This window comes from Papio anubis, chromosome 19 (assembly GCF_008728515.1).
Source record: "Papio anubis isolate 15944 chromosome 19, Panubis1.0, whole genome shotgun sequence".
Taxonomy (NCBI): domain Eukaryota; kingdom Metazoa; phylum Chordata; class Mammalia; order Primates; family Cercopithecidae; genus Papio; species Papio anubis.
In genome coordinates this window covers 9,924,432-9,941,067 of record NC_044994.1, presented here as the reverse complement: position 1 = coordinate 9,941,067, position 16,636 = coordinate 9,924,432, and the positions used below count along the sequence as shown (strand labels likewise).

Sequence of the window (16,636 nt, the reverse complement as noted above, 5' to 3'; positions counted from 1 at the left end):
TATATACTTTATGTACACTATCTCTAATCTTCTGCAGATGAGAACAGAGGTTTTGTTTTTTGTCTGTTTGGGTTTCTTTGACAGAGTTTCGCTCTTGTTGCCCAGGCTGGAGTGCAATGCCTCACTCTCGGCTCACCGCAACCACAACCTCCGCCTCCGGTTCAAGCGATTCTCCTGCCTCAGTCTCCCGAGTAGCTGGAATTACAGGCATGTACCACCACATCCAGCTAATTTTGTATTTTTAGTAGAGATGGGGTTTCTCCATGTTGGTCAGGCTGGCCTCTAACTCCAGACCTCAGGTGATCCACCTGCCTCAGCCTCCCAAAATGCTGGGATTACAGGTGTGAGCGACTGCGCCCAGCTGAGAACAGAAGTTTGAGTTAGTCAACTCCTCAAATCAAGTGGCAGAATTTAAAGGAAATGAAAGCAGTTTCGCAGAGAGATATCTGCACTCCCATGTTTATTGCAGCATACGTTTCAATAGCCAAGGTACAGAAACGACCTGTACAAATCTGGATGAATAAATGGATGAAGACAATGTGGTATAAATGTGCAATGGAGTGTTACTGGAGTTTAAGAAGGAAAGAAATCCCGTCATTTGTGACAACCTGGAGGATATTATGCTAAGTAGAGTAGGCCAGACACAGAAATGTCCCATGATCTCCCTTATATGAGGAATCTAACAGAGTCAAACTCATAGGAGCCCAGGAGTAGAACAGCGGTTACCAGGGGCTGGGGGGTGGGAAAAATGGGAGATATTGGTCAAGAGGTATGAAGTTTCGTTAGAAAATGAGTAAGTTCTGGAGATCTATGTACAGCCTGCTGACTATGGTTGACAATACCATATTATACACTTGATATCTGCAAAGACAGTGGATCTTAAATGTTCTCGTCACACCACACAAATGGTAGCTATGTGAGGTAAGATCATATTGTTAATCAGCTTGATTACGGCAATCATTTCATGATGGATTTCATGATGTATATCAAAACATCGCATTATACCTTAAACACATAAAACTTTTCTTTGTCAATTACAGCTCAACAAAGCTGAGGGACAAAACCAGCTGGCAGAGCCAGGTTGGGAGTTGTAATCTCCAGTCTTTCTCCAACTGTGGTTTCTCCCTCAAAGCTTTTCTTTGCATGTTCTCATCTCTGGCTCCCTAGGGTAACTGCCTCTTACTCTAATGGTTCCTCTTTGTCACCCAGTTTACCTTTTCCCACTGGCCCACACCACAGTATCTGGCCTGTCTCGGGTCAGGTGTCCATCCTTGGTCCAATCAGTTGTGAGTGGTGTGGGAGGGCTTATTAGAGGCAGAAGTCTCCTTAGAAGAGGATGTGAATTCTCAATCTCTCTCCTGCTGCCATGTGAAGAAGGACATGTTTGTGTCCCCTTCCACCATGATTGTTTCTGCTCCAGCCCAGCTCCTGGACTGGCCCCAGGTTCTGGCCCTATGGGTTTCAATCCAAGCATCATTCACTGTTGCACGTGTTTGGCAGCAGGACCCAGCTCACTGTCTTAGGCAAGCCCAAGGCTCCTCATTTAGTACTCTGTTCCCGCCCTCCTCTGAGGAGCTCCAAGCTAACAAGGCCACCCTAGTGTGTCTCATGAGTGACTTCTACCTGGGCACCATGACAGTGGCCTGGAAGGCAGGCAGCATCATCATCACCCAGGACGTGGAGACCACTAAGCCTTCCAAACAGAGCAACAAGTACGCGGCCAGCAGCTACCTGAGCCTGATGCCTGAACAGTGGAGATCCCGCAGCAGCTACAGCTGCTGGGCCATGCATAAGGGGAGCACCATGGAGAAGACAATGGCCCACACAGAATGTTCCTAGGTCCCCGGCCCTCACCCCACCCATGGGGGCCTGGAGCTGCAGGATCCCAGAGGAGGGGTCTCTACTCCCATCCCAAGTCATCCAGCCCTTCTCCCTGCACCCAATAAACCCTCAATAAGTATCCTCACGGTCAAACAGAAAAACAAAAAACAAAAAAAAAGAAGAAGATGTGAATATTAGTGAAGACCACTGGCCTTCAACACAGACATGCCTGAATGCATGATTTCATTAATTTGTTAATATGACTTTATTGGATTTTGCGTGATAGCCGGCAGAGGACTTGCCAAGAGTCATCTCATGCAGATGACAAAGCTAGCCAGCATCTGAATGAGATCAGTATCAAAAAGTGACAGGCCAGGCTTGGCAGCAAGCACCTGTAGTCCCAGCTACTCAGGAAGCTAGATGGGTGGATTGCTTGAGCCCAGGAGTTGGATTCCAGCTTGGGCAACATAGTGAAACCTGACTCTATTTTTTTTTATTTTTAATTTTAATTTTTGGGGGTAAATGTAGGTATATATATTTAATGGGGTACATGAAATGTTTTGATACAGGCAGGCAAAGACTTCAACTCTTAAAAAAAATGACAATCTAAATGTCAAAAAAAGAGTGGTTAAGCAATTATACTACACGTTGTGATATTAAATAATTGTCAAGAGTTATATTTTCTTTTCTTTTTTTCTTCTTTTTTTTCTTTTGAGACAGAATTTTGCTCTGGTTGCCCAGGCTGGAGTGCAATGTCACCATCTCGGTTCACCACAACCTCCGCCTCCCGGTTTCAAGCAATTCTTTTGCCTCAGCCTCCCGAGTAGCTGGGATTACAGGCATGCGCTACCACGCCCAGCTAATTTTGTATTTTTAGTAGAGATGGGGTTTCTCCATGTTAGTTTCGAACTCCCGACCTCAGGTGATCCGCCCACCTAGGCCTCCCAAAGTGCTGGGATTATAGGCATGAGCCACCACGCCCAGCCAAGAGTTGTATTTTCAAAAGATTTTGATTACATGGAGAAATTCCCAAAATATACTAAATGAAAAAAAAAAGCACAATAAAAATCTAAATGTGTCTTATGTTAAATGAACATAATGTGCATTTTTAATGATTAGAAGGTAATATGAAGTTTAAAAGCGGATAAAGGGCAGGGCACAGTAGCTCACATGTGTAATCCCAGCACTGTGGGAAGCCAAGGCAGGAGAACAGCTTCAGCCCAGAAGTTTGAGACCAGCCTGGGCAACATGGCGAAACCTCATATCTAACAAATCATACAAAATTAGCTGGGTGTGTGGCACGTGTCTATAGTCCCAGCTACTCAGGAGGCTGAGGTAGGAGGATGGCTAGAGCCTGGGAGATTGAGGCTGCAGTCAGCCAAGACTGTGCCACTGCACTCCAGCCTGGGTAACAGGGCAAGACCTTATCTAAAAAGAAAAAAGAAAAAAAGGGAAATCAAGATAATCAAAAGAATTCTAGAAACAGGAAAGAAAGGCAAGAAACATAGACTTCTCAGCATTGGTGTCAAGAACCAGAGGCAGAGAGATCCCAGAGCAGACAGACACATGACAGACTCTTATATTTTGGTAAAAATATTTGGTAGCAGAGTTACCTGCCTTTTTTGGGTTCCACAGAGCTGGTTTGTGATTCTTAAGCTTACTAAGTACGTTGGCATAGGGAAGGTGATGCTTTCCCAAGTATCTCTGACTTTTGGAGAACTTTCCTCTGTCGGCTAGAATACTAGGCTGATGGTCTGGCTTACAAAGTAGCCCCCTGTTTAGATAGAGCGAAATGTTGACCTCAGTTACCTCGTTCACCTCCAAGTTCACCATGGAAGCTCTGAAACTTCAGAGCAGAGAAAGCAAACCCTAAACTGTGCTCACCTTGCTCCAGCCAAAAGAAACCAAACAGGTTCAACCTGTAACTGCCTATTGACCTTTCCCATTTGCTCACCCCAGAGAGTTTTGAGATCATTCCACAAAGATACCAGCTTTTCATATTTGGAACTAAACGAAATGCTCAGGTCCCAGGACCTCCTATGCTTATAAGTTGGCTCCAAGACACAGCGCCTCTACTGTTTGCTACTGACAGTCACACCCACATGCATTTTGAGGTTGTGGAGGTAGATGTTTGTGGATGAGGAAGGAACACATTCCATAAACACAAACTGGAAAACCATTGATCAGATGGAACAGGGAAGAAAGTCTACGAAAGAAGGCAAGCCACAAGGTGGATATGAGTCAACAAAGCAACAGAAACAGGCACACACACAGTGTTTGAGGATGTTCAATAAGAGCATTGTCTGTAAGACAATTCTATCTCTTTCTCTGGCCCTCTCTAGTGAAGACACAAGTCGAGTATTGTTGCAGACAGAACCACAATGGTAGCAGAGTCGGGAAAACAAACTGTGAGGAGAGAGTGAATAAAAACTAAGATATTTATACAAGTGCAATAGTAATCAATAAATACATGAGTGCTTGCATTTAAAGAAATAACAAGGTAGTGAGAAGAGAATAATTGTGGGGATTAGTTCCCACCATTTGCTGGCAGAAGCATAAGGTCCAATGATCAAATTCCAAGGTTTAAGTTAAGCATTCTGAGCTTAAGGGGAAGGGAAAAGTTTCCCCCAGACTGGGATAAGCTCTATCTTCAGGCTGTTCGGAAAAAATAGTGGTTAACATTTGTTGCATTATGCCATTGTCATGTACCCTCCTAAAGCCTTAGATGTATTAGCTTATTGACTCCTCACAGAAACACTATGAAACAGGTGTGATTGGGTACACATGTGACAAATTATGAGACTGAGATACATGAAGTTTAAGTAGGTTGGCCAAGGTCTTGCTGCTAGTGTCAGGACAAAATTTTGAAACGAGGAACCCAGCTGTTACCCAGGAGACCGGAGCTCCAGTTTTCTTTCTTTCATTTATTTATTTTTTTTCTATTTTATTGATTATTATTTTTTAGACAGGGTCTTGCTCTGTCACCCAGGCTGGACTGCACTGGTGAGCTCTTAGCACACTGCAGCCTCTAGCTCCTGGGTTCAAGCGATTCTCATGCCTCGGCCTCCTGAGTAGCTGGGATTATGTGCGTGCGCCACCATGCCCAGCTAGTTTTTTCTATTTTTAGTAGAGACGGATTTCACTGTGTTACCCTGGATGATCCTGAACTCCTGGCCTCAAGTGATCTACCTGCCTTGGCCTCCCAAAGTGCCAGGATCACAGGCGTGAGCCACCGCGCACAGCTGGAGCTCCAGTTTTCATACAAGGCACACACTTGAAAGCTTGCTCTTTGGCCTCCCCTTTCAGTTTATTATTGTGATAGTTAATTTCACATGTCTTAAAATTACTTAATTGCACCAGGAGTGCTCAGATTAAGTATTGTTCTGGGGGGCCGGGCATGGTGCCTCACGCTTGTAATCCGAGCACTTTAGGAGGCCCAGGTGGGCAGATCACCTGAGGTCAGGAGTTCGAGACCAGCCTGGTCAACATGGTGAAACTCTGTCTCTACAAAATACAAAAATTAGCCGGGCATGGTTGTGGGTGCCTGTAATCCCAGCTACTTGGGAGGCTGAAGCAGGAGAACCGCTTGAACTCAGGAGACGGAGGTTGCAGCGAGCTGAGATCACGCCATTGCACTCCAGCCTGGGTGACAAGAGTGAAACTCCATCTCAAAAAAAAAAAAAAACATAAATAAATAAATATTGTTCTGGGTGTGCCTGTGAGGGTGTTTCCGTCTGAGATCAACATTGGGATCAGTGGACTTGGTAAAGTAGACTGCTTTCTCTAATGTGGGTGGGCACCATCCAATTCATTCCCAGCCTGAAAAGAACAAAAGGTGGAGGAAGGAAGAATTTGCCCCCTTTTGCTTCCACCCTGGCTACTTGAGTTGGGGGAGGTCTTCTCCTGCCCTTGGACTGGGATTTACAACGTGGGATTCCCTGGATCTCAGGCCTTCAGAGTAGGACTGGAATTGCACCACCCACTTTCCTGGGTCTCCAGCTTATAGACGGCAAGATCATGGGACTTCTCAACCTCCTAATCAGGTGAGCCCATTTCTTATAATAAATCTGTGTATCCTATCTATACCTACAGCTGCATCTTTATCTTTATCTATATCTACCTCCTATTGGTTCTGTTTCTCTGCAGAATCCTGACTAATACAATTATAATACCCCAATCTGCCCAGAAGTCTGACATAACATTGGGGAACTGGGAAGAGATATTATGAATGCCTCTGCCTTCAAAAAGTCCCCCTTTCTTCTTTCCAGCTTCTAACCAGCTTCAAGAAACATCCTGGAATCCATAAAAAATACTTATCGCGATATGTCTGCCCATCAGAAGAACTTCTTAGAATAAACCAAGATTTAGTACTGACAACAGTGTATATTTGCACACAGTTGTGTAAGTCCTTACTTTTTTTTTTAACAAATGTTCTCACTTATTTCTTACAAAACCCCAAAGCACTTTGAGGCTAGTATTATTCTCCTCATTCTATAGGTGAGATAACTAAAGTTCTGAGAGCTTAGGTGACTTGTCCAAGGTCACTTAGCCAACACATAACACAGCCAGCACTAGAATCCAAATTCAGTGAGTGGTCTTATGTGATGGATCCTCTGTAGGCCAGAAAAAGTCCCTGTTCTTTGGGATCTCTCATGTCACTGATATGGTAATACATAACCCATAAGAGATCTTTAATAGATATTGTTGAAAGATTTCAGTAACAGAGACGGGGCACAGTGGCTCACGCCTGTAATCCCAGTACTTTGGGAGGCTGAGGCAGGTGTATCAACTGATGTCACAAGTTTGAGATCAGCCTGGCCAACATGGTGAAACCCTGTCTCTACCAAAAATAGAAGAATTAGCCAGGCATAATGGTGGGCGCCTGTGATCCCAGCTACTCGGGAGGCTGAGGCAGGAGAATCACTTGAACCTGGGAGGCAGAGGTTGCAGTGAGTTAAGACCACACCATTGCACTGCAGCCTGGGTGACAAGAGTGAAACTCTCAAAAAAAAAAAAATTTCAATAGCAGAAAGAATTTTAAAGTGTTAGTTTAAAACTGGAGTGGTGCCTGCATTCTGAAGTAGAAGTTTGGAAGATATTTTTATTTTGTTCTAGAAGGGACCTTTTCTGAGCCCTTTCAGTTCATTTTTCTTAAGGACGGCTAGCAGTTGAATAATCTGAATGCACTTATTTCAGACTGAGATGGCAGGTGTTGTTTAATAATATAATGCTGTCATTAATATAACTTTCAATAATGTAAAGGTACAGAATGTTGTGGTTTGAATGTGCCCTTCAAACTTCATGTGTTGGAAATTTAATCCCCCAATTCAAATGCTGATTGGAGGGGAGGCCTTTCAGAGGCAATTAGGATTAAAGAAGGTCATCAGGGCGGGGGCCCCACAATAGGACTGGTGGCTACACAAGAAGAAGAAGAGAAGCCTCAGATGACACTCACCCTCGTGCCTTCTCACCACGTGATGCTCTCTTTCATGTTATCATGTATCAAGAAGGCCCTCCCCAGAGGCTGGTGCAATGCTCTTGGACTTTCCAGTCTCTAGAACTATAAGAAATAAGTTTCTTTTCTTTATAAATTACCAGTCTTAGGTATTCAGTTAAAGCAACAAAAAATGGACTAAGGCAGGGAGTGTCTTTGTCTTGAGCAGAGATTTTCTTTATAATTTCTACAAGATTTTTGCTTCTTGTACCTGAAAGTGGTAGAAATGAGGGAGATGAAAAGGAGGAACTGAGCCTGAACAACAAAGTGGTAGGCTGGGGATGGAAAACAGATGGCCTAAGGGGATTTCAACTGAAGGAGTGTGGCCAATGGGCGGCACTAGCAGTGATAATAGATATCCACACTTAAGGTTCCCTTTTCTGAAGAACAGTTCCCTTGTGCTCATCTCTGCCCATGTAGTCTTAAACATGGCAGCCTTGCCTTCCATCCTTTGAGAAATAAGGCAGAGGACTCTGCACCTAGTGTAGGAGGCGATGGGTTAGGGAGAAGGGTAGCAGGCTGAGAAATGGTTATGAAAAAGCCAGAGGTGAATAGCAGAGAAGCCTTGAGGTGTGGGAGTATAAGATCTGAGACAAGATAACCAGAATGAAAGTGTGAAAAGGATGGCCAGGCGTGGTGGCTCACGCCTGTAATCCCAGCATCTTGGGAGGCCAAGGTGGGTGGATCACCTGAGATCAGGAGTTCGAGACCAGCCTGGCCAACATGGCAAAATCCCATCTCTACTAAAAAGACAAAAATTAGCCAGGTGTGGTGGTGGGTGCCTGTAATCCCAGCTACTCTGCGGGCTGAAGCAGGAGAATCACTTGAACCTGGAAGGTGGAGGTTGCACTGAGCTGAGATCATGCCACTGCACTCCAGCCTGGGCAACAGAGTGAGACTCTGTCTCAAAAAAAAAAAAAAAAAAAAACAGAAAGTGTGAAAAAGAGAAGCAACCTTCACCCACCCTGAAGGAGACTCAGAAACGTCTGTGGAGGAAATTGGACTTGCTGCAGACAAGTAGGGTGGGAGTTTCAGCTGCTTTGTATAGGCTTTAAATAGAAGTGTTCCCTTGGCCACATACACATACTCAAGTGCATACATACGCCCACGAGCATGTTGAAAGCTAGAGGACCCAGGGAACATTCAGGTTACTTTTGTTAAATACATGAACTACCATATATCCTGAATTTTAGAAGAGAAATGTATATAACCAGAAAATGATATTACCTTATACTCAGGCTATCTTTGTGGATGATGGGGGACGGTGATCGATAGTAAGTGAAGGGAAATGAAACCACAGAAGTAACAGAACTGCAACTAGAGGGAAAATTATTTATTCAAGTCATATGTAAATATGTGCCTTTTTGAAAGTACAACTTTGTCACTCTTAATGGTTTTAGACATCTGAGAGGGGCCCTGTGCTATAGCCGAGAGAGATCACTGTTTCGACCAGGGGAATTCAGATTTTGCTGACATTCATTTTTATAAGGAATACAGTAGATATCTGAATAACAAATAACAGCCTGTAAATATTTACATATATGAAATAATCCTGTTTGTATATTTGAAATAATCTGCTATCTATTAACAGAAGGAAAATATTACTATACAGTAGGTATATCCAGTCATAATGGGCAGCTCAACATTTCTGGAAGAGCCATCTGCAAGAAAACAATAGTATTGTAAATATTTAAAAGACAGTAATTAAACTCAGCATTGAGGTGAACTCCACACTGATTTTAGTTACTGTTTTTCTTCAGATTCTACAAAGAGGGAAGTACTCAAAGAAATCTTTACATTCTAGAAAGATCTAGTTTTTATCAAGATGCATTGTTTAATACTCTTAAACTACTTGTCTGTGAGACTATGCTTTTTAGGAATGAATGTGATTCTGTTACTTCTAATGTGATAACAGTAACTCCTGGGTACATTTCAATCTTTGCAAAATTTTAACTCAAAATAAAAATCATCCACTAGTGTGAAATATTTCAATGACATGATTCCAATACAGATTTCAAGATGAAAACATGAGGTTTCCTTCAAAAGGAATTTTACTCTCCTTTTAGAAAATTGTGTAGGTATTTACATAAGTTAATTTTGAGAATTTTTAGCTAATCATACATTTATTCATCAGTAAGTGATTGAAATTGAGTCCTTTTAGAGAAGGAAACCCAATTAAGATGGTGTTGTGGTTGAACTGTGTCCCCCAAAAAAACGTATGTTGAAATCCTAATCCCCAGAACCTTAGAATGTGACCTTATTTGGAAATAGGGTCACTGAAGATCTAATTGGTTAACATGAGGTCATACTGGAACGGGGAGGCCTCCTAATCCACTATGACTGGTACAGGACGATAACCATGTGAAGACAGACACACACAGGAAGAATGTCATGTGACCACAGAGGCAGTGATTAGAGTTATGCAGCTACAAGCCAAGCACTGCCTGTGACGCCAGAAGCCAAGAGAAAGGCACGGAACAGATTCTCCTAGAGCCGTTGAGAGAGCATGGCCCTGCCAATGCCTTAATTTCAGACTTCCAGCCTCCAGAACTATGAGATGATAAATTTCTGTGTTCTGAAGCCACCCAGCTGTGATATTTTGCTATCACAATCCTGAGGAATAAAAACAGATGGGAACAGATGTACCCACCTGTCTTTGGGTCTATGAAGTAGTACCAAGGGCATAGGCTTTGAGGTCCAGCAGAAGTGGAAATTAACCCCAACCCAGTCAATTCCTTCCTATGTGACTTTACACAAGGTAATTAGGGTAGCCTGTTTCCTCAGCAACATGATAGAAATAAGATCTTCTGCCGGGCGCGGTGGCTCAAGCCTGTAATCCCAGCACTTTGGGAGGCCGAGACGGGCGGATCACGAGGTCAGGAGATCGAGACCATCCTGGCTAACATGGTGAAACCCCGTCTCTACTAAAAATACACACAAAAAAATTAGCCAGGTGTGGTGTTGCATGCCTGTAGTCCCAGCTACTGGGGAGGCTGACATGGGAGGATCCCTTGAGCTCAGGAGTTCAAGCTGCAGTGAGCTATGATTGCACTGCTGCATTCTAGCCTGGGTGACACAGTGAGAGCAGGCTCCCCGAAAAAAAAGAAATTGATTTTTAAAATAAATAAATAGGCTGGGCACGGTGGCTTACGCCTGTAATCCCAGCACTTTGGGAGGCTGAGGTGGGCGGATCACGAGGTCAGGAGATCGAGACCATCCTGGCTAACATGGTGAAACCCCGTCTCTACTAAAAAAATACAAAAAAACTAGCCGGGCAAGGTGGCGGGCGCCTGTGGTCCCAGCTACTCGGGAGGCTGAGGCAGGAGAATGGCGTGATCCCGGGAGGCGGAGCTTGCAGTGAGCTGAGATCCGGCCACTGCACTCCAGCCTGGGTGACAGAGCAAGACTCCGTCTCAAAAAAAAAAAGATCTTCATAAGATAGTTAGCAGGGCATGGTGGTGCATGCCTGTAATCCCAGCTACTCGGGAGGCTGAAGCAGGAGGATAATTTGAGCCCAGAAGTTAGAGACCAGCCTGAGCAACATAGGAAGACTCCATCTCAAAAAAAAAAAAAAAAAAAAAAAGATTGTTGAGGGCATCAATTGGTGATTGGTAAATATACAAAAGTTATGGGGCACACAGGTTCTCAAAAAATACTAATTTACAACCCATATATATGAGTTCATTTAAGTGGTCCATTAATATTATTTTATGTGGTCATGGAAATGAAGAGCTTTTTTTATTTTCAATAATTAAAAAAATAGTATCTATAAATCCGAACTTCTAGTGACCTGGATGTTCAGTAACATTTTTGGCAGTAATGATTAAAAAAAATGAATTATTCATAGTTAATGGGAAATAGACAACCATTTTATTTATGTGCTGTACAGTTTTGTTCAGTCAAAGAAACTCTAGTCCCCTAATTTAAAGAACACTCTGGAAAGGAAGTATCCCACACAAGAAATGTGGTGGATGAAAACTCCCTATAAAAAGTTTATTCCTTTAATTATATGCTAAAAAAATATATTTTTAGAAGTAGTAAAATTATAGTCTTTCCAAGAGTACTGTAATGTGAATTATCCAACCCAATGACTCAGGTTCAAAGTATGAATTATGTATTAGTCTCATTAGAAAGGGATAAAACTTGTCATTCAATATGGGGGAATGACATATTACTTATGTGATCATCCTTCTGAGATCCCATTAAAATGATAGTAAAGAAATTAAAAGGGCAGAATCTAAGGGCAAAGGGCAATTAAGAGAAAACGAAGACCTAATGATGATCACCGATCTAAATCTTTCAATAAACTTCTAGAAGACAGAGAAGGAAGTGATAACTAGAGAAACACAGTGGAGGTGAAGGAACTCAAAATATGCTACTCAGGCTGGGCACAGTGGCTCACACCTGTAATCCCGGCACTTTGGGAGGCCGAGGCAGGCGGATCACCTGAGGTTGGGAGTTCAAGACCAGACTGACCAACATGGACAAACCCCGTCTCCACTAAAAATACAAAATTACCAGGCGTGGTGGCACATGCCTGTAATCCCAGCTACTTGGGAGGCTGAGGCAGGAGAATCGCTCGAATCCGGGAGGCAGAGGTTGCAGTGAGCCAAGATCGTGCCACTGTACGCCAGCCTGGGTGGACAGAGTGAGACTCCATCTCAAAAAAAAAAGAAATAAATAAATATGCCACTGTGGCAAACAGACTTTTTTGAGTTAAGGGTCTTGAAAAAAACAGCAAGAACAAGATCATTCTGACCTTCCTACTGTTTATTAAAAGCAGATGATTAAATTCTTGTGTGACAAATATCCTCCCTGTACCAGAAGGAAAATATCACTCTTATCATCATCAAGGATAAGAAGTTGAGGCCAAGGAAAATCTGTACCGACAAACCGTGTTAGACTAATCCTGATCCTCCTAGCCACTTCTCTATTCAACGAACCACCCTTCTCAAGCTCCTTTGACTTGTCACATTTTCACAATTTACTTTGTGTTGTCTAATTCAGTATCTCTGTGTTTATCTCTAACTGCCTCCTTGAGTCTCCATTTCCTTTTGAAGGCTCCCATGCCGTGTAAAACTTGCAGTAAATAAATGTGCATGCTTTTCTTCCATTGCTACAGCTTATGTCAATTTAATTCCCAGGCTCAGCCAAAAAACCCTAAAAGGGTAGAGATAAAATTTTGCTTCCTCTATAAAGGGAATTCCAGCCAGAAGGATGCATGGAGAGACCATATCTGAGAAGGAAGCCAATCCGCCTGCAGGACCCAGTGAGCAAGGGCTCAGAAAATTCACTTCCCACATTTTCTTTTCTTTGCAAATTACTTGGCAATATGCCTCAAGAATACAAAAGAGTAAACCAAGGAAAAGACACCAGGATCCAGGAAACAGTGGTTTCAAATGAGGTAAGTAATTAAGGGAAGTCCCTGGGTGACAGCTGTGCAGCAGATCAAGGCAGCAAGTCACAAAGGCCTTAGGAGGAAGTTATCTTGAGGAAAAAAGAGAGTTGAGTATTTTTCAAAATCTTACACTAACTTTGAGATTTTGTAATAATAGAAAGATACCAACAATGCAAAAATAAAAAAGAAAGACAGGAAGACAAGTAGAAAGCCACCTTATTAGGATAATTTGACTGCAAGCAGCAGGAAAACCAAACCAAGAAGACTTAAAAATAAGATATTTATTGGCCGGGCGCGGTGGCTCAAGCCTGTAATCCCAGCACTTTGGGAGGCCGAGACGGGCGGATCACGAGGTCAGGAGATCGAGACCATCCTGGCTAACACGGTGAAACCCCGTCTCTACTAAAAAATACAAAAAACTAGCCGGGCGAGGTGGCGGGCGCCTGTAGTCCCAGCTACTCGGGAGGCTGAGGCAGGAGAATGGCGTGAACCCGGGAGGCGGAGCTTGCAGTGAGCTGAGATCCGGCCACCGCACTCCAGCCTGGGCGACAGAGCCAGACTCAGTCTCAAAAAAAAAAAAAAAAAAAAAAAAGATATTTACTATCTGACATAACAAGAGATTTATAGGCAGGGAAACTTTAGTTGACTGGTTCATTCAGTATCTGATTTTTCAAGTGCATGGGTTCTTTACATCTTTCTTTTGTTTTTTCTTTTTCTTTTTCTTTTTCTTACAGTCCAGAGGTCTTTTATTTTTTTTAACACCTATGAAGTCATGCATTCACAGGGAATAGGTTCCAGCAGCTCAGGCTGCTTCCCATTGGTTCCCACACAGTGTGCGTCTCTGGGTGGAGCAGCCCCATGCTTCCGCTGAACCCGCGTACCTTTCTCTTTGGCTTCTTTCTTTTTCTGACCATTTTCCTTCATGCGTTTCAGGAAGCTATCTCGGCTCTTAGAGTGCTTGATGTACTCAATACGCACATTAATTATCTGGCAAGAATCTTGCCCTTAACTTGTTTGTTTACACAATGCCAACAGCATGCTGGGGAACATTGTAGACTCTTCCAGTTTTGCCAAGGTAACACCTGTGGGGCATCCCTTTTTGGACAGTACCCATTCCCTTGATGTCTACAATGTCATCTTTCTTATAGATTCATATATACGTGGCCAAAGGAACAACTCCATGTTTTCTAAAAGGCCTCGAGAACATATATCAGGTGCCTGTCCTCTTTCCTTTTGTGTTTGTCATTTTGACAAGTTACTGGAAAACGGCGGTTCCGGCCAAAAGGCTACATCTTTCTTTCTGCCATCTTCACTCATCCAAAGGCAGGCTCCCCTCATGGTAACAAGATGCACACGCTCTTTCAGGGTTCATATCCAACATGGCAGAATCCCAAAGAAAATACTCTATTTCCCTTAGAGAAAGGAAAACTTGCTGGAAGCCCCTAGTAGGCATTTTCTCCTGTCTCATTGGCTAAAACTGTATCCTGTGCACATCTGAACAACTACTGGAAGGGAGAATGGAACCACTGCAGCAGGGATTGTTAATTGCCCCTCAATATCCATCTCCCCCTCCCTCCTTTCTATGATAGAACTTCCTAAATTGTATCTCGACACAAAATCACCAAGCTAGAAGCAACTTTTCCCATCCTCTCTTGCACCTAGGTGTGGCCATGTTACTACGGTCTGGCCAATAGGATATGAGTGGAAATGATGTGGGCAATTTGTAAATTTTTCTTTAAAAAAAGTTGTGTGCTCTCCACCAGCTCAATTCCTCCGTTCTGGCTAGTATGAAGATTCGGTGGTAGTGGGTCAGCTTCAAACATGAAGATGGGGGCAATTCCCAAGGGGATGACAGAGCCATAGGTAGAAGGAGCCTGGGAACCCAGGACATTCTCTTGATGCTCAGCCTCTCTCCTCTTACACTGTCAGCTAGCTAGGAATTCTACCTGACAGACACTCTATTTATGTTGGTGACTATTAAAGTAGTGGCAGGGGCCGGGCGCGGGCTCATACGTGTAATCCCAGCACTTTGGGAGGCTGAAGCAGGCAGATCACTTGAGGTCGGGAGTTCGAGACCAGCCTGGTCAACATGGCGAAACCCCATCTCTACTAAAAATACAAAAATTAGCCAGGTGTGGTGACAGGTGCCTGTAATCCCATCTCTCAAGAGGCTAAGGCATGAGAATCACTTGAACCCGAGAGATGAAGGTTGCAGTGAGCCGAGATTGTGCCACTGCACAATAAGAGTGACACAGTAAGACTCTGTCTCATAAATAAATAAAGTAGTGGCGGGTGCTCTGGCTCATGTCTGTAATCCCATCACTTTGGGAGGCCAAGGCAGGTGGATCACCTGAGGTCGGGAGTTCGAGACCAGCCTGGCCAACATGGTGAAATCCTGTCTCTACTAAAAATTAAAAAATTAGCCAGGTGTGGTGGCAGGCGGCTGTAATCCCAGCTACTTGGGAGGCTGAAGCATGATAATTGCTTGAATCCAGGAGGCGGAAGTTGCAGTGAGCCAAGATCGTGCCACTGCACTCTGGGCAACTGAGTAAAACTTTGTCTCAAAAAACAAAACAAAACAAAACAAAACCAAAAAATCCAGAAACTTCCTAAAGTAGCCAAAGCAATATCCCAATTACTGCAGTGGCCATGCTTCCCTTAGACCAGTGGTTCTCAAAGTATGAGTCCCATACTGAGGGCACCAGCATCACCAAGGAACTTGTTGGAAATGTACATTCTTGGGCCTTGCCCCAGACCTACTGAATTGGAATGTCTGTGACTGTATCCCAGCAACCTGTTTTTTGTTTTGTTTTTTTTTTGAGACAAAGCGAGACCCTGTCTCAAAATAAATTAATAAAAGAAAAGAAAAAAGAAACTTAAAAAGAAAAGAGAAGAAAGAAAACGGGAAGAGATAATGTCAATAGGCAACATCATGAGAAATGAAGGTGCTGATTTAAAATCATAAATGCAAGGAAAAAGGAATTCAAAATAAGAATATAATTCTATTGTTAGAAGGGGCTGGGTAAAGGTGTACTAAATCTTCATTTTGCATAAAAAGAAAGTCAATAGGTAGTTCCCAAAAATACTGTATTAAGGCCAAACAAGGTGTTGCATGCCTCTAATCCCAAGGCTGTGGGAGGCTTGAGGCAAAAGGATTGTTTGAGGCTTGGAGGCAACATAATGAGATCCCCATTTCTACAAAAAAAAAATTAATGAATGAATTAATTATTTTGAGATGGAATCTTACTCTGTCGCCCAGGCTGGAGTGTAGTGGCACGGTATCGGCTCACGGCAACCTCTGCCTCCCGGGTTCAAGCAATTCTCCTGCCTCAGCCTCCCAAGTAGCTGGGACTACAGGCATGCATCACCACGCCTGGCTAATTTTTTTGTGTTTTTTTTCAGTAGAGATGGGGTTTCACCATGTTGGCCAGGTTGGTCTCAAACTCCTGACCTCAGGTGATCCGCCCACCTCAGCCTTCCAAAGTGCTGGGATTACAGGCGTGAGCCACCATGCCCAGTCAAAAAAAAAATTATTATTTTTTAAATTAACCAGGCGTGATGATGGACGCTTGTAACCTCCCATCAGGCTGAGGTGGGAAGATGGATTGAGCTTAAGAATCTCAAAGTCACAGTGAACTCTGATTGTGCCACTGCACTCTAGCCTGCATGACAGAATAAGATCCTGTCTCTAAAAACAAAACAAAACAAACAAAACTGTAAAATACTGTATCAAGAAACAACTGCCAGGCACGGTGACTCATGCCTGTAATCCCAGCATTCTGTGAGGCCAAGGCAGGTGGATCACTTGAGCTCAGGAGTTTGAGACCAGCCTGGACAACATGATGAAACTTGATCTCTACAAAAAAATACAAAAATTAGCCGGGCATGGTGACACGCAGCTATAGTCCCAGCTACTCAGGAGG

At 43.4% G+C, this 16,636-nt stretch overlaps 1 pseudogene across 1 annotated transcript; it reads left to right on the top strand.

Annotated features, from left to right (window-relative positions):
* The first annotated feature begins 1,408 nt into the window (after positions 1-1,408).
* Positions 1,409-1,982, top strand: LOC101019843 (annotated as a pseudogene). Its single transcript, XR_004180139.1, has one exon. The product of XR_004180139.1 is annotated as an immunoglobulin lambda-like polypeptide 1 pseudogene (transcript).
* Positions 1,983-16,636: the final 14,654 nt, after the last annotated feature.